The 24624-nt window shown below is 32.5% G+C and overlaps 1 long non-coding RNA gene across 3 annotated transcripts; it reads right to left on the reverse strand.

The window, feature by feature from the left end:
• Nucleotides 1-5575: 5575 nt before the first annotated feature.
• LOC102664456 (uncharacterized) lies at nucleotides 5576-9227 on the reverse strand. Of its 3 annotated transcripts, none has more exons than XR_003262764.2 (3): nucleotides 8849-9123; nucleotides 6049-6377; nucleotides 5576-5945 (listed from the first exon to the last, which is right to left on the reverse strand). It is a non-coding gene; the product is annotated as an uncharacterized lncRNA (long non-coding RNA). The 3 variants fall into 3 exon arrangements; XR_005886529.1 differs by having other exon boundaries at nucleotides 6292-6377; nucleotides 8849-9116; XR_001382615.3 differs by having other exon boundaries at nucleotides 5576-6377; nucleotides 8849-9227.
• Nucleotides 9228-24624: the final 15397 nt, after the last annotated feature.

A 24624-nucleotide genomic window follows, 5' to 3' on the forward strand; every position in this document is an offset into this window, starting at 1 on the left:
GTTGAAAGTTTTGCTGGATTAAGTTAATTAAGACGACCAGAGTGACTAGATAACCAAATTAAGATTAACTTTTTTTGCAACTTGTACTTTCTACTCAAAAGAAAACTTGATATATAAATTCAGGCTGGCTGCAACCCAGGTCATTTAGCTCTTTTTTACATGTATCTTATCCTTCTAAAGATCAATTGAATGTGACAGCTGAAATGTCACAAAGATGTAAAGAACAGAATAGCATAATTGCACAAAACATTTATCTCAAAAAGCAAGAGTCCTCTTAATGGTCATGGAGTTAGTAGTTACCTCTCCTCAAAAGGGAAAACATGAGGAACAATGTTGACAACAGAACCTACACTTAGTGAAGCTGATGAATCATCAGATCTCAGGTTGGTTGCTAAAACTTCCTGAGTTCTGGCAGCAACTGCAATTGGTGGCCGGCTTTTTCTAGCAGGAGAAAGCCACAAAGCAGGAGGGCAAAATAGGTGTCCACAAATTATGATTAAGAAGCTGCCAATTTGATCCACCTACCTTCAATCCTAATATTATGATTAATCTTTCTTTCCAGAACATTGTAAGATGGATCCATGACACATTGTAATACTCAATTTGGACCTTATATTGTGTTTGCGTAAAATAAGGTGAACTCAGCCGTTTCATAAAATAAAAAAGGCTCAATATCTAACTCTCTTGTTCAAAATTAAATAAAATTCTCTCAAAATTTGTTTTAAACCTCATTTATCATTGGATCTGCTGTGCAAATGAGTACACACAACTAAGGATAATACAATATAGTTATGATTTTTTTAAAAGAAAAAATGGGTTCAATTGGAAAGATAATGAATCAGTTTAGTGTTTGGCCTAAACAAACTACAAATATGACCTCGAGAAAAATTGATTAAAGAACTAGAAAACCATTAAAATCTGGCCTAAAATCGACAAAAAAAAAATAGTTCGAAACAATTCCGTTGAAAAATCTTAATACATAATAAGGAGTTTTGATTTTTTTTTTAAAAAGAAAACAAAATCAAGCTAAGGTATTTTTCATTTTCTTTTTTAATCTAGACTTGAACTTGTTTTTATTAATGAATATTGTATTGCATTTTTTTAATAGCTATGTTGTGTATTGTAAAAATTAGAGTCTAGTATTTATTATATTGAAATGTTTGATTTCGGTACAAATTGAATATAAGTATTAGAAAATTTATAATAAAAGTTTGATTTGGATTTTGTTATATTTCTTTGATACTATTTTATGTATTATTTAATTATTACTATTATTTTATTTATACCTACTCGCATAAAAGTTTTCTCAAAAGGTTAAAAAAATTATTATTTCTCCAAAATAAGATTCATATGCTTATTTAAATATATATATATATATATATATAGTCTCAAAAATATTAATAATATTTAAAATATAATATAAATCATTTGGCCTACTTAATTGAGTATAATTTTTCCAGGCTAGCTACAAATACAATAGTCAATAATATTATCTCTTTCATTAAATTGAATTCTTTCATGCAACCTATAAATACAACAACATTTGTTTCTTCACCACTACATGTCCCAAATATAAAATAAACAAAGGATTGAAAATAGGCAAAAACCTAGACTAGTTTTGAGTAATAAAAACAAATGATAGACTAAAAATGGAGAAAAATTAGAGGGACTAAAAATTTAATATGAAAAAGTAGAGGGAATTAAAACTTAATTAATCTTATATTTTTTTATTAAAAGGAAGGAGTTAAACTCCGATATGAGAGAATTTATCATAGTTCATACATATTGATTAACCAACAGAGATAAATTTTCTTGGTTATTTTTTCTATATTAATGGAGCAATTTTAACTCATTTGTGTTAGCATAAATTTTGACAAATAATTACATTTCTTTTTCACATAAATTTTTTCTCAAACAGTTATAAAATATTATTATTTCTTCAAAATAAAATACAACAAATGTACATATACTTATTTGAATATGTATATTGTCTTAAAAATATTTAATAATATTTAAAATATTATATAATCCATTTGACCTCTTTAACTGAGTAAAATTTCTTCCATGGGAGCTACAAATAAAATAGTCAATACCATTTATCTCTTTAATTAAAATAAAAAATAGTCAACAACATCTATCTATTTGATTAAATTGAATTCTTCCATGCAAGCTATAAATACAATAAAATTTCTCTCTTCACCGCTATAAGTCCCAAAGCCTTTCGGGTCTAGTGCAATAAACAAAACTCACACCTTCAAACCATGGGCATCTCCAAGGCTCTGCTAGGTTCAATCCTCACTTTTCAGTCATCCTAAATCTCGTGGAATCAAATGCAATGGTTTCATTTTTTGTTAATTTATTGTTTTATTTTTTTCACGTTACGCACAAATTCTAATTATATTTTTAAATTGTGACAACCTCATTTTTTTTTTCACTAGTCAGACTTCAAAATAAAGTATTGATGTATTTTTCTTTAAATATCAGGCAACTATGACCTTGGCGAACGAACCAAGTTCCAGCTCTAGAGATTGGTACTATATAGATCAGATATTTCAATAAAAAGATTAATGTTTGATATTGTATAGATTCGATATTTCAATAAAATGAAAATTTAAATTTTTTTTATTAGTCTCTTAGTTTACAAAATTTTATTCATTTAGTTTTCTGAAAATATAATCTATATACTTTCACGCAATAAAAAAAATATCATATTTTAAAATAATTATTCTAAAAATCATATTTATCATAATAATTTCTGATGTGTAAAAAATTCTAATATCAATAAATATGCATTAAACTCTAATTCTTTTTTACTTTATCCTTCCTTGCCACACACTTTATCCTATTGTTACTTTATAAAAACTAGAATTTAACAAAGTATACTTAAAATATGAGAAATAAAATATTGGACTCATATAATTTGAAGGATTAATTAATCTAAGATTTATTTAATTCCTTCGTTTCTCAGCAATAAAATTTTATTGAACAATAAACTATTTTTTTTAATTTGAAATTATTAATTGAAGTTGGTTCATTATTTTAATGTAATTAATGTAGATTGTGGTGTTGAATGTAATTGGAGATGTCAGTTACAGTGAAGGCCAAATCTATGTAAAAGCATGTGGGACGTGTTATCAAAGGTGTAATTGTGTGCCTTCAGGTACATCTGATTATTATGAAGATTGTCCATGCTATGCGAATATGACCACCCACAACGGAGAATATAAATGTCCTTAATAAATTAAATCTATTTGGTGACTCGGGTGCTTTGGGATTCACATGGAGTTATTGAGTTATTATTTTGATACCTGATTGTTTTGCGAGGTCCAATTGCTATTATGTTATTGGGTAGTTTTTTAAGAGTTAGTTTAAAGTTTTGATATGTTCTTTGTCTTCTTTTTTTGGCATATCATGTGCCTATGGTTATAATGTATTAATAAAAAAAATATTACACTAATTGTTTTTAAGCTAAATTATTATTTTCAACCCTAAATTATTTTTAAAGTTTTATTTGATTCTTTAATTTTAAATGATTTAATTTGATTCTAAAATTTTTAAAAAGATAAATATTTATTTTCGTCCCTGAATGTGTAGAATGTTGACAAATTCATTCTCGAAAGATAAAAATTCAAATTTTAGTCCCCGAAAATGGAAAAAGTATGACAAATTCATCTATCCATTAACTTTCGTCTATTACCGTTAATAAAAGAACTTATGTGACACAGAGAGAAGAAAATATCACAAAAATGATTGCCAACATAGTTGTTGAATAGTTTGGACCAATATGTCAGCAAGTTATCATTAGACTAAAATGTCAGGAAGTTATCATTGAATCAAACTGTCAGAATTTGTCCATTAGATCAAAATGTCAATAATTTTTTTTTTTTTTTACCAAAATGTCAATATGTTTCCATTTGACCAAAATATCACTAAGTTACCAATGAATCAAAATTTTAGTAATTTTCCATTGAACCAAAATGTCAATAATTTTTTTTTACCAAAATATTAGTACATTTCTATTAGACTAATTTGTCTGATCTCAAATTTCGTTTCATTTAAAGGTAAAATATAATGTAATCTTCATTCTCCTCTCCTTTTTTTTATCGTTACAAGCATAGCATTATAATAAACACATAAAAAAGAGAAGCAAACATAAGTTAGAACAAACATAATAATAAACATCATATTGATTAATAAGCATAAGTACTTTAATAAATATTGTAACTCAAATGCAACCACAACAACACCAGTGACATATTTTTTAAAATTTGATTAATTATTTTTATTGTTGCTTACAAATTATTTATGTTAGATGTCACGCATTTGTAAGATGAAATTAACTGCTCTCAATCTGCTCCACAAGTTGAACAATCTCCTACTAATTTTGAAAGTACTCCAACTTCTAATGGTGAAAGTGCTTTAGCTCCAACTCCAACTACCACTCAAAGTGTTGTGAGTGACTTTTACACATAACTGGTTAATTATTGTTAAATTATGTTATCCATGACTAGTCACTATTTATAATTGTTGTAGAAAACAAGCTTGATACCTCTATCATTGTCAATTGTGTTTAGACTACCTTCATTTAGGCCTTCAGCACCAATTCGAATTATATTTCTAGATATACACTAAAAAAAAAGTGTACTTTCAATGATCAAAATCTGTTAGAAACCTCAAAAATCTATCGCTAAGTCAAAATTTCCGACGGATTTTCGATGGACCAAAATCCGTCAGAAAAATGGTCGTAGGAAATTTTAACCAACAGATTTTAACTATACGTTGGAAATTTCCGACAAATATTTCCATCGAAAATGCTATTTTATAAACAATGGTTTATATCATTTGTTTTTTTATTTTATCATTTACCATCGATAATTTAACAATTATTGTTTGCATTTATATTATTTAACGTCAAAATTTGAATTAACACATACATGTAATTGATGAAATGTTCAAATTCATAAATCCAAAACAAAGAGTAAAATACATCATTAAGTTAAATTGAAAATAAATGTAAAAGAAAAACACAATGCAATATAATTTTTTTTATTGCAATATAAATTCAAATAATTGATATATCTAAAATATATAATTTGACATATATAAAAATTTAATTTTAAATCAAAATGCTTTATGGTAAATTGCCAAGTTGGTAACTTCGTATGATTAGGCTCACTACAAAAAAAAGGGAATGCAAAGTAAGTAGTTAAATTAATTAACAAAGAACCACTCACTTGTCAAGAAACAATTAAACAAATTAATATTCATTCTTCTAAAAAGTTCTAACCCTCTAATATTTTTCTATTTTACAAGTACAAGTGACATTCCCATGGACATGCTACGAAGGCACGCAAGAAAAATTACGCTTCCAAAAACTTCTCGGTTCTTAGAGATACTTTCAATCGTAGACCTATATGCCAAATTTTGATATTTTTCAGTTGCAGTGAGTGGAATTTGATACACCCTAGAACTTCTTATCATGTGTTATGCACACAAAAAAGAAAATCCCTTTTAAATATAACATCAGTAGTTGTTCTCCTTCCCCAATAATCTATTATTTGCATTTTATCTCTTATTGATTTAAACTAGGTAAAATTGTACAATGTTTCTATGAGAAATCGTGCCTTTTCGGCCTAAAAATAATTCTGAAACTACTGGCAATATTCATATTTTACCTCTAACCTAGGGAATGCAAAGGCCCGTTCAGAACCAATTAGAAAATTATCTTTTTTGTGTGTGTGTGCAAAACAATCAAATTTCAAATGTTGGAACTTCAGAACCAAAACCATGTGTAGCTTAGTATAATAGTCGAGGCCCTATACCTCTGCAGGGGTCGCTTTCTCTTTTCTCCTTTAAATAAGCAATGCATCTCTCAACCTCAGATTTCACTTGTAAATATAACTCATGAGATTTTTGTCTGTCGTCTTTAAGTTCTCGTTTCCTCCCTGTCAAAAATATCTCATTAATTTTAAGAAGGAAAAATTATTTTTAACAACATTTTTCAAGGACATTCAGAGCTGTAAATGACTAAATATGAATTTAGCATACCTTCCATTTCCAATGGTTTTCCAAAATAATAGTAGAACCGACCAGGAACTTTAGGCAAAATCAAAGGCATATGCACTGGCTGATTTACCACCTCACCACCAGCATCACTCTTGGATTTCAAATATATAAGGGATATATAATAATGTATATGCATACTTATTAGAAGATGGAAAAGAATGACAGCAAAGATGTATATTTCATGATTTGGTAAGAATAAAAGAAAAACCACACCAAACAAGATACCTTAACTGCATAGCCTCATCTGTGAGGCTTTCTATTTCCGACCTAAAGTAAGGAATCTTCACCAAGTCATCATAATCAAAAACTACCTGAAAGACCAATGTGATATGATGTGTTATGGTAAATCCATGTCCAAGGCATCCATAGATCATGGGAAAATGAAATTCAAAGATGGACATATTCATGCATGTTGGCATAAGAGATTTAAAAAAAAAAAAAAACAGAAAATCTTAAAATGCTCTCAAAAGAGACTGTCCAGCACTCACGAAGTTCTCAAAAATGAGAAACTTGAAATCTGATATTCATACATTCATACATAGGGTGTAGCTGTTTTGATACAAATATATCTTACAAAAGTCAAGACCGAAGTTACTTCTACTAGTCCACTTAATTGCTCTTTCTACCAATCCACATAATACTTGTACTTTCGTCTTAAAGACTTTACTATTGCAGTAAGCATAAAATAAACACACAATCAGAAGATATAGTATAGGACATTAGAAAATTTCAGTAGCATTAACTTAACAAGAGTGTTCTGTTACTTGTAGAGCTGCAGCTAACCTAAGTTCGGTACATAATATGGAAATGTTAGTTTCTAAATATGGAAATGTCATCCTTACAAACTCCAATTGTTCAGGCCAGAATAATTTGTTTTCTTCACCCTGAAAATTATTAAAATGCTGAATATTTTAAACTACTCTGGTGTATTTCAAAGCACAAATAGAGAGACAAACAGATAAAGTGGGCCTAAAAAATAGCCAAGCCCAAAAAACATTTCATATCAAGTGGTGTTTCATTTAAGTTACTTTTGAATATTAATCACATCCCTCCCCTTTGCTGCTTCCTGGGAGAGCTTTTGAAAGAAGAGATTATATCTCATGAAAAGTGTTTCCAAACAGGTAATGGATGTGAGAATGATACAATGTGCATTTGCTTTCATTTTATATGTCTGATTTTTTAAAACCTTAAATATACCCCTACATCTTATATGTCTACACTCGGTGTTCCAACTCAAAACTCTGCATGCGTCATGTGACATTAGTGATAGCACATGTAAAATATTGTTGTATCATGTGAAATATTTGCCTAAAATGCTAACCACCAACCACCTCAGCTAAATAAATCCAAGTCCTCTTTTATTCATTATGGAATAAACCTTAAATCTTTTCTGCATCTGCACTAGAACCACAATCCTAATAATATGATGTATTTAGACAATCTTTATAACTGAGTTAGTATTTCTAAATTGTCAAATCACGTCAAAGCTATATCCTCTTGAATTAGAATAAGTAAGAATCTACCTACTACCGAAACTTTATGTTTAAATTTGATTTTAATTTCAGAAGAAAAATCGAACACTCGATCACTAGCTAAAGAAATTTGATACCATCTAAAATATAAACACTTCAACATGTTGAGAAATTCCATAACTAGCTTATTTGATTAACATCTCTGACATAACTGAAAAGTCATCTTCCTAAAAGGTACAACACATTATTAGCAAAAGGAGATTTCTAATAATAGATACGAGGAATAAAGAAAGAGACACTTTCATCCAAAGCTGCAAGATTTTTCTTAACTTCTGCATAATTTCCTGTTTTAGTATGAATTCACCATAAACTCGTTTCCATGAAACAACCATAGACATTCTCATAAGACTTGTAATGGGGTAAGTTCATTTTCTGTTATAAAAAGTGCACGTGCCAATATATAGAACAACCATTAATTAGTTCATTATATATATATATATATATATATATATATATATATAGCAAGGAAGTGGTTCAATTTCCCACTAGCTATCCTTGGTTCCTACTGTCATGTATGAACTTCTATTGTAAAGAATGGCCCACTGTAGAAGGCTCTCATTATTGTGGGAGTTTGGAGAGAGTCAAATACATGAACCCCATCAAAGGGGCACTTTCAATGACTTCAACATTTGAACAACAAGTTGAGCTACAAAGTTGGAGAGAAAGCAATGTATGATAATAGTGGTGAAAGAAACGTGGAATGGAAGTAAATGGTGATTGAGAATATTATCACGGAATGTTCAAATAGAATGGGACCACAAAAACAAAACATGTACTGGCACTTGTAAATGAATAATTAAATCGATAACCAGGTGTCTCTCTCGTTAAAAAGTTGGCTCATTTGCCTATAAATTGAACTTCACGAAACTGGTTTTCAAACCACAGCTAACAATCAACCAACACTCACAAATCAACACAATAACTCACTCTTTCCTCTGTCAAACCAACATGGCTTCAAAGCTTTGTTTCTTAATTACTCACTAATCCTACCACTTCTGTCTCACCGGGAACTGCATGCGAATCCACCCCAGATCCATCCTATTGCAAATTCGTTCTCCCTCCCCAAAACAGCAACATTTACGACTATGGTCGATTCTCCGTCAAAAAATTACTCTCACAAGCCCACAAGTTCTTAAACCTAGTTAATAAATAACTCCAAGGCATTGCACCAAGGCTTACCCCAAGCCAGCACTTCTACAATAAATGTAACAATGCATAACAAAATTCTGAAAAGCAAGGTAGAAAAAAACCTGACTTCTAAATTGGAGTGAAAATTGGAACGATATTGGCGGTGTGGACTCACAGCGGTTGTGCAACAACATTGGTGACAAGACGACAGTGAGTAACGGCGGCACGGGAGGTGCATTGAGTGCGACTGCAGAATTGATATCAGATAGAAACGTGAATGAAAGAGGGCTAAGGTTGGCTTCCTTTTATTTGGGTATAATTTTAAATTCCGACGGATGCTTATTCCTTCAGCAAAATGTATCAGAAAGATATTAAATTTCCGACACACCTAAATCCGTGAATAAATTCCGTGAATAATTTATATTTTCCGATAGAAAATATGTCTAGGGAAAATTCTATCGGAAATTCAAATATTTTTTACGGAATATAATCCTTCGAAAATTCAAATGTATCCGACTGAATAAATTCCGTGAAAAATGTTTTTTTGGTAATAAAGATTTTTCTTGTAGTGATACCATCTCATAGGATGAATCAATCGAATTACATGAGCTTCATGTCCACATCAGGACTATCCTGCCATCAAGATTCGAAGATTTGAAGAAGTGAAACATGGCATATGCATGTCTTTTGTTTATAGTAGATTCTGAGTGATTATTATAATTTAGATAAATTTATAATGATTGATACACTATTATAATATTTATTTTTGTACATTGATAGAATGTTTATTTTCAAAAATTTCTATTGTGACAGCATTAGGTAATGACAAAATTAAGTTGAGTCTCATTTTTTGTAAGGATTAACTTAATGATTGTACTTTTTTGTTTGAGTCTCATATTTTGGGTAAAATACTGTCACATTAGACATTTCATAGCAATAGATAAATTATGCTTATTAGTCAATATTATGTTTATTATTGTGTTTGTTCTAACTTATGCTTGCAATGATAAAAAAAGGGAGAAAATGAAGATTAAATTATATTTTACCTTTAAATGAAATGAAATTTTGGGTTTGACAAATTAGTCCAATAAAAACGTACTGACATTTTGGTCCAATGATAAGTGACATTTTGGTCCAAAAATAATTACTGGCATTTTGGTCCAATGGAAAAATTACTTACATTTTGGTCTAATGATAACTTATTGACATTTTGGTCCAATGGAAACATACTGACATTTTTGTTCAATTGTAGCTTAGTGACATTTTGGTCCAATCTATATCAATAGCCATGCTGATAATTATTTTTGTGACATTTTCGTCCCTCTGTGTCACATGGGCTCTTTAATTAACGACAACGGATGAATGAATTTGTCACACTTTTTTCACTTTTGTGGACTAAAATTTGAATTTCCATTTTTCGAGGAAAAATTTGGCAGTGCCCTACACATTCAGGGACGAAAATGACCATTTACCCTTTTAAAATTGATTCAATTAAGTCTTTCTCCAAATTAAAACTAATGTAGTTAACATAACAACAACTTTTTTCCTCCACAACACAACAGAAGCACTAATTTCACCAAAAGCTCACTAGAATTCATAATTTTGGTTCTACAAATAACACTCAACCCAAGTTCAAAACTAAAACTCAAAACCCCTCTGCAATTGAATTGTACTAAACCAAACCCACTCAAATATCAAATTATGAAATTAAAACTCAAAACTCAAACATTCAAAACAAAGAACAATTACATCTACTAAAAATTGAATGATTTAACTCAATATATATGAACAACATTGAATTGAACTAAATGCAAGCGAGACAAGTTGTTAGAGCCTTACATCTTTGTCATCGCTGTTGACATCACTCTCCACATCTCACGCCTTTTGGCCACAACTAGAGTCCCTCTAGCTCCTGTGTTAGTACTCAAGGCACACGAGTGCCCCATGCATGAGGCACTATAGCACATTCATCATGGATCCACATGGGTTCTACATGAAGGGCATGCGCGATAGAGCGTGCGATGACAAGTTCATGGCAATCCTAAACACTAGTGATTTGGGAAACACATGGAGGTGCCTCGAATTAGACCAAGGTGTAGTATTTTCAATGGGTTTGGGTGGGGTTAAAGAGAAAGATGTTGTTGTTTAGGGTGTCGAGGGAGACTAATTATTATAATTTGGATAATTTTTTAATGATTGGTACACTGTTACAGTGTTTAGTTTAGTAAATTGGTAAAATGTTTATTTTGGATAATTTTTATTGTGACAGACAAATTATGATTGTCAATCAATATTATGATTATTATAATGTTATACTTAAAACGATAAAAAAAAGGCAAAAATTTACCCTAAAATTATATTATACTCTTAAATAAAATGAAATTTGGGGTCTAACAAATTAGTCTAATAGAATCATACTCATATTTAGGTCCAACAAAAAATTACTGACATTTACGTCCAATAAAAAATTACTAACATTTTGATACAATGAAAAATTACTGACATTTTGGTTTAATAATGATAACTTACTGACATTTTGGTCCAATGGAAACGTATTGACATTTTCGTCCAACAAAGAATCACTGACATTTAGGTCCAATAATTATAACTTACTGACATATTCATCCAATCTATTTAGCATGGTCACGTTGATAATTAATTTTGTGACAAATTCGTCCCTCTGTGCCACGTAAACTATTTTATTAATGATAATCGAGAAAAGTTAACAGTCGGATAAATTTGTTGTACTTTTTACACTTTTGGGGACTAAATTTTGAATTTTAATCTTTCAGGAATGAATTTGTCAGCGAATTACACATTCAGGAACAAAAATGACTATTTACCCATATTATTTTTCTTACTGTTTAACAATTTGAAGGAAAATTATTTTTTGTCAATAGTTGTTGGTTATTATTATTTGCACTTTGTTGTATATGTTGAATATTAAAAACCGATAAGATTATTTTTTAAAAATTTCATTTCATTTAGTTATGATATTGTATTTATTTAATATTTTTTTATGCATAACTGTTCACATAAAAAAATTCTTAAAAGGTTGAAAAAATTATTATTTCTCCAAAATAAAATTCATATATATATATTCTAAAAAATATTTAATAATATTTAAAATGTAATATAAATCATTTGACCTACTTAATTGAGAATAATTCTTCCATATCAGCTATAAGTACAATAGTCAATAGCATTATCTCTTTATTCATATAATACCACCCAAAAAGTATTCACCCCAATGAGATAAAATATTGTTTGTGATAAGAAATCGATCCCACAAATCGATTTTTCACCTGTAGTTTTTTTTTATGCAATTTAGAAATCGGCTCCCAAGGAACAAATTTTTAAAGTATTTTTTTAACCTAGTTTAGAAATCATTTCCTAGGAAATCGATTTTGAAACTAGTTTATTTTATAAAAAAAACTCGGTTTAGAAATTGTTTTTTTCTAAACTGAGTTAATTTTTTTAATTTTTGTTTTTTGGTTTTTTATTTTTTTGTTATTTCTTTTAAATTTTTTTCATTTTAATTTTTTTCCTTTTTAATTATCTATATGTTGTTATAGACAAAAAAAAAAAAAACTCTCATAAGTTGTTAAATGAAATTTTGTATAATGTTTGCACTTTTTTCTTAATACTACATTGTTACTCTATTACCTTAGATAATTCAAATCACTTTTTTATTTTACTAAATTGTAATTATTCATGCATAAAAAATGTAACTATTCATTATATATGAAATTTAATTAATTCTCTTTTTCTTTATCTTAGACTTTTTATTACTTTTAGGTTTGCTTAATTTTAATATCATAGACATATTTAGGCACAAAAGATCAATAGAAATAGAAGCAAAATTTAAAGCAACGTCATTCACCAAGTTTCTTTAAAGAAAAAAGTGCAAGATTTATGAATTAAAAATGTTAATTTCATTGTTATATTCATTCTATATAAAATAATGTGACTGAAGTTATAACATGCTTACGGATAAAAAAGAGTTACAATATGCATAATATACTAACAAAATATTTTGATTAATTAATTACATATAAAATAAAACACACACACACAATCTTTTTATATACAATTAAATATCAAATAAATTATGATTATTTATTTTAAATAATAATTAAGGATATAAAATAATAGGTAAACTATTAGACACACTTACACATATTATGCTGAACAAATTCTTTCATATATTTTATTTTAAAATATTTTACTAATTTAAAATAAATTTGATTTAAAAATAGTTTAGTTAAAAATAGCAATATTTAGTATTCAATTAATTTTACATTTTTAAAATAAAAAAAATTGGACAACACCTCACCCTAACATACATTTCAATTCCTTTGCATTTTCATTTTATTTGATTATTAAAATATCTATTTGAAATAAATAAAAATATGTAACCAACAAGTTGAATTGAACTAAAATGTTTAAATTACAAAATATATATAAAATTACCAACAATAGAATAAAATGTTTAAAATACAAAGGATATATATGACATAAATTTAACGTTGTTGGCTTGAGCCTATACGGTGGGAGCAATTTTTTTTTTTTTGAATGACCTGGGATGTGACACACAGAACATTGCTTTGGTTGACCCAGTTCTCAGATATCCATTTTCGGTGTGGATATGATAAGAGATAGAATGACCCTTAAAATTTCTTTTCTTGTCCTAGTTGGGGCAGATCATTGGCTCGTGACACGGTGGCCAATATACTTCATTGTGCAATTCTCCAAACAATCCTCTATATATGTTGGAGACACTTTTGAACGTATACACAGGATGTATATAGTTCTAGTACTCATGATGAGCATGCTTGCAAGCAGCAACAACATGAGAACAAGGCATGTGCAATTTTCTGGAATTTGCCACAGTCACACCATTTTAAATCTAGTCTGACCATGAAATCTTCAGCAGGTCAAACCTCTCTAGGTTTATTGTCTCCTGGACCAAGAACAATGTGTCGTGTCGATCGAACTCAAGAATAGTGTGAGTGTTTAGGACATTGTGCAAAACTAAATTTATCTCCTTTTTGAATTGGAATGGGGATGTTGAGCATTTTTCCATCGTGAATCTCTCTAGTACTTTAATGATATATTCTTTTTAAGACAAGCCTAAAAATCCTTGTGATTTATTTTGGAATATTTCTATCCCTATCACATAGTTTTCCTCACCCATGTCTTTCATTTTAAAGTTCCTAGAGAGAAACTTTTTAGTCTCATGAAGAAGACCAAGATCATTAGTTGCAAGTAAGGTATCATTAACATACAGAATTAGAAAAATAACCTTACTTTCACTGACCTTCAGATATATACATTGATCAATAGTATTTTTCTTAAATCCAAAGGAAACAATGTTATCATTAAACTTCAAATACCATTGACGGGAAGCTTACTTAAGACCATATATTGATTTCTTTAATTTGTGCACCATGTGTTTCTTTCCTTCAATTGAGAACCCCATTAGTTGGTCCATATAAACATTCTCCTTTAAATTAGCATTAAGAAAAGTAGTTTTCACATCCATCTGATGTAGCTCCAAGTCATAATGGGCTACTAATGTCATGATAATCCTGAAAGAACCCTTTCATAAGATTGGTGAAAATGTTTCTTTATATTCAATGCCATCTTTCTGAGTAAATCCCTTAGCAATAAGTCTAGTCTTATAACGCTCAAGGTTGTCATGAGAGTCATGTTTAGTCTTGAAGACCCACTTACAACCAACTTTCTTACAACCCTTTGCCAATTCTACAAGGTCCCCAACACCATTATGTCCCATGGAATTTAGTTCTTTTTTCATGGTATCTAACAACTCAAAATTATCACAACTAACAACTTGTGAAAACGAAACTAGATCATTATCATTGATGCTTAAGTCTGTTTCTGTTTCATGTAGGTATACTACATAGTCATTCGAAATAACTAGTCTTTTTTTCTCTTTGAGACCTCCTTAATGCTACTTCTTATGGTTCTTCCATAATAGGTTCATTATATATCATAGGCTCATTATTGTGTTGCTCTTCTTCATTATTGTTTGGAAGAACAACTGAAGGAGCAATCACCTTACTTCTAGAGGCACAAGTTAAAGGGACTTGCACTCTAACTTCTTTAATTTCCACATCTCATGGAACTGTACTCCCAATGATTTCACCATTTTCAATGAACCATGCATTTCCAGTTTCGACAATTTTCATACTATGATTAGGACAGTAAAACATATACCCATTTGACTTTTATGGATAACCAATGAAATATCCATTGATTGTTCTTGCATCAATTTTCTTTCTTGTGGATTTTAAATCTTTATTTTTGTCTAGCAACCCCAGACCTTCAAGTGCCTCTTACTAAGTGTCCTATTCGTCCACAGTTCAAAAGGTGTCTTTGGAACTGCCTTACTAGAAATCCTATTCAACAAATACATGGTCATTTTCAAGGCATACATCCACAAAGATACGGGTAAAGTTAAATTGCTTAACATACTCTTAACCATATCCATTAAAGTTCTATTACACCTTTTTGATACACCAATTTGTTGTGGTATATTAGGCATTGTGTATTGCGCACAAATGTTATGTTTCTGAAGGAGTTTAGCAAATGGACTTGGGTGTTGCCTAATTTCATCGTATCTTCTGTAATACTCACCACCTCTATCATACCTAACAACTCTCACCTTTCTGTCTAATTGTTTTTTCTATTTCATTCAAGTAAATTTCTAAGGCATCCACTGCATGAGATTTCTCATGCAATAAGTAGACATAATTGTAACGTGAATAGTCATCACTAAATGTGATAAAGTATCTTTCCTTCCCAAAAGAATTAACATCAAAAGGCCCACAAATATCATTATGTACAATTTCAAGAAGCTGAATGCTTCTTGTAGCTCCTTTTGTCATATGTTTTGTTTGTTTCCTTTAATACAATCCACACAAATATTTAGATCCGTAAAATCTAGATCAGGAAGAATTTCATTCTTTATTAATATTTCCATTCTTTCTCTAGAAATGTGACCTAAACGTTTATGCCATAAGAAAACAAAATTGTTCATCCACTAAACCATGTTTAGTGCCAACATTATGATACAGAGTTAAAATGGTTTCAGCATACAAACCATGATTTAAGCTCCATTGGAACTTGTAGGCCTAGGATCTTCTTCATCAATGGATTCCTTTGCTTCTTGGAATATGAATGACAGCGGAATGGAGAAGGAAGAGAGAGAGGAGATGCCACTTCAAGGAGAAGATGAGTCTAGAAGAAGCTCACCACCATAGGAGGCCATCGATAAGAGCTTGGAGGAAGAATGAGATGAATGAAGGGAGAGGAAAAGAAGAGCATGAAATTTTATGCTCTAAAAGAGCTCTAAAATCTAAAGTTTAATATTCAAATGATCAAAGTTGCAAAAATGCACACGCATGGCCTCTATTTATAGCCTAAGTGTCACACAAAATTGGAGGGAAATTTGAATTTCTAGTCAAATTTTACTTGAATTTGAAATTGAATTTGTGGAGCCAAAAATGCACACACATGCCCACTAGGTGTCATGAGGCATGTAAAGCATGAAGGACATGCACAAAGTGTGACTATATGATGTGGCAATGGGGTGTAGCAAGAAAATGCTCACCTCTCCCTCTAAAATTTAATTGTATTGGGCTTCTCCCAATTCAATTAAATTTATTTACCAACACACACATCAAATATTCACTCAATGCATGTGAAATTACAAAACTACCCTTAATACAAAAACTAGTCTAAGTGCCCTAAAATACAAGGGCTGAAAAATCCTACATTTCAAGGGTACCCTACCTACATTCTGGAGCCCTAAATACAAGGCCCAAAAATAATGAAACCCTAATCTAATATGTACAAAGATAAGTGGGATCATACTTAGCCCATGGGCCCGAAATCTACCCTAAGGCTCATGAGAACCCTAGGGCCTTCTCTTGCATCTCTGGCCTAATCTACTTGGAGTCTTCTATCCAATGCCCTTGCGGGGTAGGATTGCATCATTCCCTCCCCCTTGAAAAGGATTTGACCTCAAATCCCGAGGTTATTGAAACTCTGGGTTTTTTTCCTCAACACCTGTAAAAAGAATAAAAACATATGTATTAGTGGTGTTAGGTATGTTGAAGTAAGGTAAGGTCTGAAAACCCATTTCCTGGGCATCTTCCCATGAAGGAACATGGTTCCTCACCAACTCAATGAATGGTGCTACAAGTATAAAAAAATATGGAACAAGCCTTTTGTAAAAGTTTGTTAAGTCATGGAAGCCCCAAATTTTTCTTACACTTGGTGGAGTGGGCCACTCAGGAATGACCTTTATTCACTTAGGGTTCATGGGAACCCCTTGATCACAATTTAAAAAATTAAGAAAAGTAATGCAATAGAACATACATTTTTCTGTATTTTCATGTTGATTATTCCTACCAAAAAGTATGACAAACCTAAGGTGTCCCATATGAGTACCTAAGTTTGTATTGAAACTAAAAATAAGAACAAACCTACCTAATGAGTCCCTATGTACACAAATCATGAAGATGTTGGGTGCACGAGTGATTTTACAAAAGAGTGTTGCACCACTCGAAGCATTCATCATACCACCTATTTTAGGGATTTGACGCCTAATAATACCTATTTTGGGCACCAACAAAGCAAAAGAATTTAAGCTCTTACGAACCAAACCCTCATCCAACAACTCCTTTACTTAAGGAATAAGAGGTGAGGCAATGCTAACAAGTGTCTTTTTACAAAGGAGAAAATGTGGAGGTTGTCTAAGAGGGGAAATTTCTTTATTATTTGTCTTTATTTCATAATGTCTTTCCTTCTTAACTAACCTCTTGGAGGAGACACTTACCTCCTTACACTCCTCCTTAACCATTAAAGGTTGTCCTTCTTCTTGGGAGTAGATCTCTTTACTAGATTCTTCCCCTTTTGCTTCTTCACTTTTACTAGAGGAAGGTGAAGTAGTAGCCTTATCTTGGCTACTATAAATGTCTTGGCCCCTCATAATCATGGTTTTCTTGGTGGGGCATTGAGAAGTAATGTGCCCTCTTCCAAGACATTTAAATCACTTTATGGAGCTAGTCTTCTCTTGCATACTAGCCTTAAGGGGTTGCTTTTCTATTGTCTTCCCCTTATCATCTTTGGACTTAGAAGGTGTCACCCCTAAGATGCCTTAACCTTGGTCTTTCTTTGGATAAGAGTGAGAGCCATAAGATTTTGAAGTAGACTTCCTTTTAAGTTGTTGCTCTACCCTTATTTCCCAATCTAAGTTAGCCTCTACATTGTCCTTCCCATGGAAGTATAAGAGGTTAATGTTAGCCTCTTGAGGATTTCTTTCCTTTTCTCTCCAATGGGAGTGAGGTCTAGGATGTGCCCTATGCCTTCCTTCATAATAGTCACGAAGTCTTCACTTAGGCTCTTGCAAGAGTTATGACTACTATAGGAGGCATATTTTTCTTTTCTTAACTCTTTTAGTATTTTCCTTCTTTCTTCTTCCCTTATTTTCTCTTTTTCATCTTGACTTATTTCTTCCACTCTTTTTTTTCCTTTTTCTTTTCTCTCTTGTTTTTCTTTCCACAACTTAAGGGATCTCAACTCATCTAATATCTTATACAAGGGATCCTTAGGAGTAGAACCCTCACCGTTAACACTAGATGAAGAATGGAGACTCATGTTGGTTCCTAGGTTATGGTTCTTTCTTGTTGGGGGTTTGAAAACAAAAGGTAAAAGAAACTATGGTTGAAACTAGCCAAAATAAACACTAAAAGAGGGGTGAAAGATAAGGTAAAAACTAATTGGTAAAAGGCAAGCTATCTAGGCGGTTTGACAATGGAAGGTAAAGGAAATAAGCTATGAAAGTAAGCAAGAAATTAAAGTGCAAGAAATGTAAACTAGGTGGATCCTAAGAGTGTTTGGATGACCACATTTAAAGTTCCCAAAAAAACACTCACTATCCTAAGGGAAAATTGCCTAAAATTATTACACACAAATGGAAGTAGGGTGACCTATTGGAGGCTCCCAACTTACTTCCAATGAAAGACCTTTTTGTTACAAAATTTGAAAGCAAAACAAATTGCCAATTACAAAATTAAAAAAAAAAAGTCTTCAATTTTGGTGGCTATTCTCTTTGTGGTGTTTCACTCAATTTGGAGTGCTTCTTAGTCCAATAGCTCATAAGGTGGTTGGCTCCTTGATTCTTGACTCAAATTCTTCAATGGATGACACCAATCCTCCTTTCCAATTCCCTATGTGGCAACTCACAAACAAGGAAACAAAGAGACAAGCAATAACCAAAGACCAAAACAATGAAATGAAAGTTAAACCAACAGAGTTTTAACAAGACAAATTTCAAGGATTATTCAATAATTAAAGCAATGAAAAGCACATAAAAGCAAGCTAGAACTCAAAGAGAAACTTAGAATGACTCTAGAGTAAAGTAAAAAAAACTAAAAAAAAGACTCAAGAAACCTCTAGTTTTGGCACTTGTTTTCACACTAATTTTCAATTGAAATTTCAGAACTAAGATTGGTATAAAATAGACACCAATTATAGAACAAATTTTGAACCAAAACAAAAAGCACACTTCCCTTTCACTTTTTTTTTCCTGGACACTGATTTTTCTGCCAACTTGTGTGATTTTTCTTATTTTTTTCCTTTTATCCAAATCGCTTGGTTCTTTTTTTATAATTTTTTTCCAGATGTCCAGAAATTTCAGTAAAAATTTCAGCTCAAAATTAGTAGTTACCAATTCTCAGTAATTTATACAAGTTCGTATGTTCAAGCTGCCAGCACCAGCGATTTCAACCTAGAAATCAAGAGTAATGTTTATGTTGCTTAAGGCTTGGATAGTTACAATTTGTGTTTGCTTATGCTCAATTATCTTGAATAATACAATTCAAGAGAGCTTAAGACTTATTTTGATTCACAAATCCAACCACAACTCAACTTCATCATATGCATCATGTAGGAAACTTAGAAAACAAAAAAAAAAGAGTTCAACAACAAGACTACTTCTAGGAATTGATTTAGAACATGTTATGAACTAAATAACATGCATGAATTAGACTCAAAATTCAAAAGATAGGCTAAGAATGACAATAATACATGAACAAATATATCTAGAATTCAATAAACAAAATAAAAATTCAACACAAACTTAGAACATAATGTGACAATTACTATGACTAAACATGACTCTAAGACAACATGGATTAAGTGATTTACACTTAGATTTTTGTGTTTTTTTTTTCTAATCAATATTTTGGAAGAAAATTTAGATCTAAAGGTTCAGCACAAGAATATTATGAATGAAAAATGATAGAACCTAAAATCAACACAAAAACATGATTCAAGAGTAGATCTACAAAATTTGAACCATAGAAATGCAAGAACAAGTGTAGATCTAAGATTTAATCAGTTTATTTTTTTTGAATCTACTCTAAAAAACACCAAACCACAAGATAATGGAGGATATACATGGAGAATAAGATGAAGAACAAGGAATTAAAGAGAATTCACCGAACAAAAAGATAGAGGAAGCAAAAGAACATCACCTAGATGAAGATGCTCTTGATACCACATGATATAAGCTCCATCGGAGCTTGTAGGCCTAGGATCTTTTTTATCAATGGATTCCTTTGCTTCTTGGAATATGAATGGCAGCAGAATGGAGAAGGAAGAGAGAGAGGAGACGCCACTTCAAGGAGAAGATGAGTCTAGAAGAAGTTCACCACCATAGGAGGCCATGAATAAGAGCTTGGAGGAAGAAGGAGATGAATGAAGGGAAAGAAAGAGAAGAGCACGAAATTTTTTGCTCTAAAAGAGCTCTGATATCTGAAGTTTAATATTCAAATGATCAAAGTTGCAAAAATGCACACACATGGCCTCTATTTATAGCCTAAGTGTCACACAAAATTGGAGGGAAATTTGAATTTCTAGTCAAATTTTACTTGAATTTGAAATTGAATTTGTGGAGCCAAAATTTCACTAATTATGATTAGTGAATTTTAGCTATGGTTCAGCCCACTAATCCAAGATCAAGTCCAAGATTCTCCACTAAGTGTGCTTAGGTGTCATGAGACATGTAAAGCATGAAGGACATGTACAAAGTGTGACTATATGATGTGACAATGGGGTGTAGCAAGAAAATGCTCACCTCCCCTTCTAAAATTTAATTGTATTGGGCTTCTCCCAATTCAATTAAATTTATATACCAATACACACATCAAATATTCACTCAATGCATGTGAAATTACAAAACTACCCCTAATACAAAAACTAGTATAGGTGCCCTAAAATACAAGGGCTAAAAAATCCTACATTTCAAGGGTACCCTACCTATATTATGGAGCCCTAAATACAAGACCCAAAAATAATGAAACCCTAATCTAATATGTACAAAGATAAGTGGGCTCATACTTAGTCCATGAGCCCGAAATCTATCCTAAGGCTCATGAGAACCCTAGGGCCTTCTCTTGCATCTCTGACCCAATCTACTTGGAGTCTTCTATCCAATGCCCCTGCAGGGTAGGATTGCATCAAACCATCTAATTTCAATATATATAAACCATCACAAAGAACACCAGTACCAATGAGACGATTATGCTTAAATAAACTAAAACATCCATTACCAAAATTAAAAGAGAATCTAGTAACATCAAGTTTAGATAATGAAACTAAATTCTTAGATAAACTAGGTACATAAAGAGTTTCCAATAAATCTAAATGACATTCAGTGTCGAGTTTTAAATGATAAGTCCCGACTGCTTTCATTGGAGCTTTCACTCTATTCCCTATGAAGACAAACTTCTTATTTGGGCTTATGGTTTGGATTGTAAGGAATCCTTGCATTGTATTAAAAACATGAGTCGTACATCCAAAATAAATTCACCACGTATTATGAGGAACTTCAGTTAAATTTGATTCAAAACATACATAAGCATTAAGACATAAGCATTAAGGTCACCTTTCTTTTCGAACCAAGACTTATGCTTTGGGCAATTCTTCTGGAAGTGTCTAGATTTTCCATAAAAATGGCAATTATTGCTCTTTGATGCCTTTTTCTAGTTTTGCATAGAGTCGTAATTGATCTTTAATGGTCATTTGCATTTATCATTCTTCTTCTCAAATTTCTTTTAAGCTCCTTTATTTCCTTGGTGGTTTACATAATGAACTGAGTAACTTCCTTGATTCTTAAGCCTCGTTTCTTGCTAAACTAACATACTATGCAATTCATGCATATTCCATTTATGTTTCAGGGTATTATAGCTCATTTGGAATGAGTCATACTCAGATGGTAATGAGTTTAGGATAAACTGAACAAAGAAGTTCTCATTCACAGCCATTCCCAAGGTCTTAAGTCTTGCTGCAACGTTTGTCATCTCAATGACATGATCGTGCATAGTACGTGAATCATCAAACTTCATGGTGGTCAGTATACTCATTAATGTCCCAACAAGAGATTTATCATTGCTTGGGAGTGCTCTCCCACTAACCTCATAAACTCTTTAGCATTATCAGTCTTAGGGAGAGCTATCTTAATACTGTCTGCAACAGTCATTCTCATGAACATTAGGTTGAGTCTGTTAGATCTTTCCCAAGCTTTATAATGGGCTTTCTCATCATTGCTACTAGAATCAATAATAGCTGCAGGCTTTTCTTACAATATAGCAAGATCAAGATCCATACACCAAGGTGAAATTGGACTTGCTCATTCTAGTTAAAGAAGTTAAGCCCATTAAATATTGGCACAAATGATGTTCTTATCAAAATCTAGAACCGTGACACGTCAAGGTGGATGTGGCTGAAATGGGGTCTCGGACTTCACATGTCAGCTTAGAGAGGTACCTTTGATAAGAGGAGGGACTTGCAAAATAGAGGACTCTGACCCTCAAGTAAGAATATGAGCTAGGAGAATAAAGCAATTATATGCTTAAGTAAGGCTCAAGTGAGCGAGCGAGAGAGAGAGAGAGGCACAAGCTTGTTGCTCATTTGCTGAGTATGTGATGGGATCTTGTAGAGGGTTCGATGGAACCTGTATTTATAGTAGTTGAGTGTGACTGTTGGTCCTTGTTTGTAGGGGCTGTTATAGCCTTTGCAAATAATTCTCGGCTTGTAGATAATAGCCAGGGAGCTTTAAGATAATGTTAGAGATAAACATTTGGTTATAGATCAAAGGTAGAAGATAATCGTATCTTGTAGATAATGTGTGGCTTTATAGATAATTAATTACCTGCCAACAGATAAAGTTATTCAAATACATTTGAATATTAATAGGTTAAGGATAACCTATTTGTTAGGGAGCCCGACTGCTAAGGGTCGAGCATTCGCGCTCCTATAACAGGATTGCTTGGAGGATTGACACGTGCCATAGAGTGCCATGTTGGATGCCACGTGTGTTTTGTGGGTCCTGGACAGTACATAAGCCCCCAAGCTCTGAGTCGGCTTGCGGACGAACAAATTGTCCAATGTTGAAGGAGTTTTTCCCATGTCCAGGGAGTTTGTCTGATGTCTGGGGTAGTAGTCTTGACAAGTAAAGGGTGACGAGTTTGTCGAGCCCCCAAGTGTGGATGAGTATTGTCTATTGTCGGGTGTGGTAACCTCGACAAGTGAGAGAGTTGCAGGTTGATGTAGCTTGTTAAGCACCTGAGCCTGGACAAGTGTTGTTCGGGTTGCTTTTGTCAAGTTGTCTGTGATGGACATATATTTGGCGAGTCAGATAAGGTAAGTCGTCAGGTTTGACAACTATGCCTTTTTTTTACCATTAGAAAGAGCATCAAAGACAGGACGTAACATTCGTCTGTTGCTGCAGGCGTGTGCGGCACACATGAAATACTCTTGCATGCGAGTCACTCACAGAGTAGGCATGTACTGGAGTCGTAGTTTGTGCGTGAGTGGGGGAGCGTCGTGGTGCAAAATTTTAGGGCACCACTTCAGCTCCTGCCAGTTACCGAAGAGTTAGCCTCCCTTTTAAATGGAGTGGACGCTTGATTTCAGGTAACTGTTCATTGCCTTCTTACTTCCTTACTTTCTTGCTCTTGTGCTTTCCAGCTTTCGATTTCCTTTTCTTCTTCATTTTATTTCTTAAGGTACTTCTATCTTCCATCATGTCTTCGTTTTTGTCTGATTCTGCCATTGAAATAGGTGGCAACGACTTTGGGGCTCAATTGAGCAGCCCATAATGGACCGTAAGGTCATCTTGATAGGAAGTTCCTTGTTTGAGGATACCCGCCGAGGTGCCTCTGACACTGATTCCTCCTCTTCAGAGAGGGTGAGTGCCTCACTTCTCGCCCCCGCGGAATGGCATGAATTTTTGTTGCTATCGGGGAGCCAGTCCCGGTCACTGTGATCCTCCCCTCTTCTACTTTTGGGATGTGAGAAGAGATAGTGACGGTGGAGATGTGAGGGTGTCTCCCTATGTGCGACGCAGTCAAAGTGTTGGGTCACCATCATCTACCCCAGTTGTTGCTGGCTATGAATCGGTGAGGGACGACGTACTAAAATACAAGTAATGTCTCACCTCTACGGCGAGTGTCACTGCGCTTCAACGCCAAGTGAAGCTGGAAAACCCTAAAAACTCCTGTAAGCTGGCCGTTCAGGCTTGCAGGAGTGGTGATTTCCCGTTTTTAAGGATGACGCCTGGTCAAACACCCTTCTTTTTTATGTATCGATGTCTGTTTGAGGTCCTGGGTCTCATTCTACTCTTAATCGCTTTTCAGTGTGCTCTGTTGGAGCACTTGAATGTGGCCCTTTCTCAACTCCACCCAAAAAGTTGGACAATGGTGAGGGCCTTTGAAATTTTGTGCCCTTTCTTCAACATTCGGCCTAGTGTGTCAGTCTTCTTGTTCTTCTTTCAAATGAAACTGAGTGGCAAAATTGGATGGGT

Source organism: Glycine max, chromosome 9 (genome assembly GCF_000004515.6).
Source record: "Glycine max cultivar Williams 82 chromosome 9, Glycine_max_v4.0, whole genome shotgun sequence".
In the NCBI taxonomy this organism is placed as follows: Eukaryota; Viridiplantae; Streptophyta; class Magnoliopsida; order Fabales; family Fabaceae; genus Glycine; species Glycine max.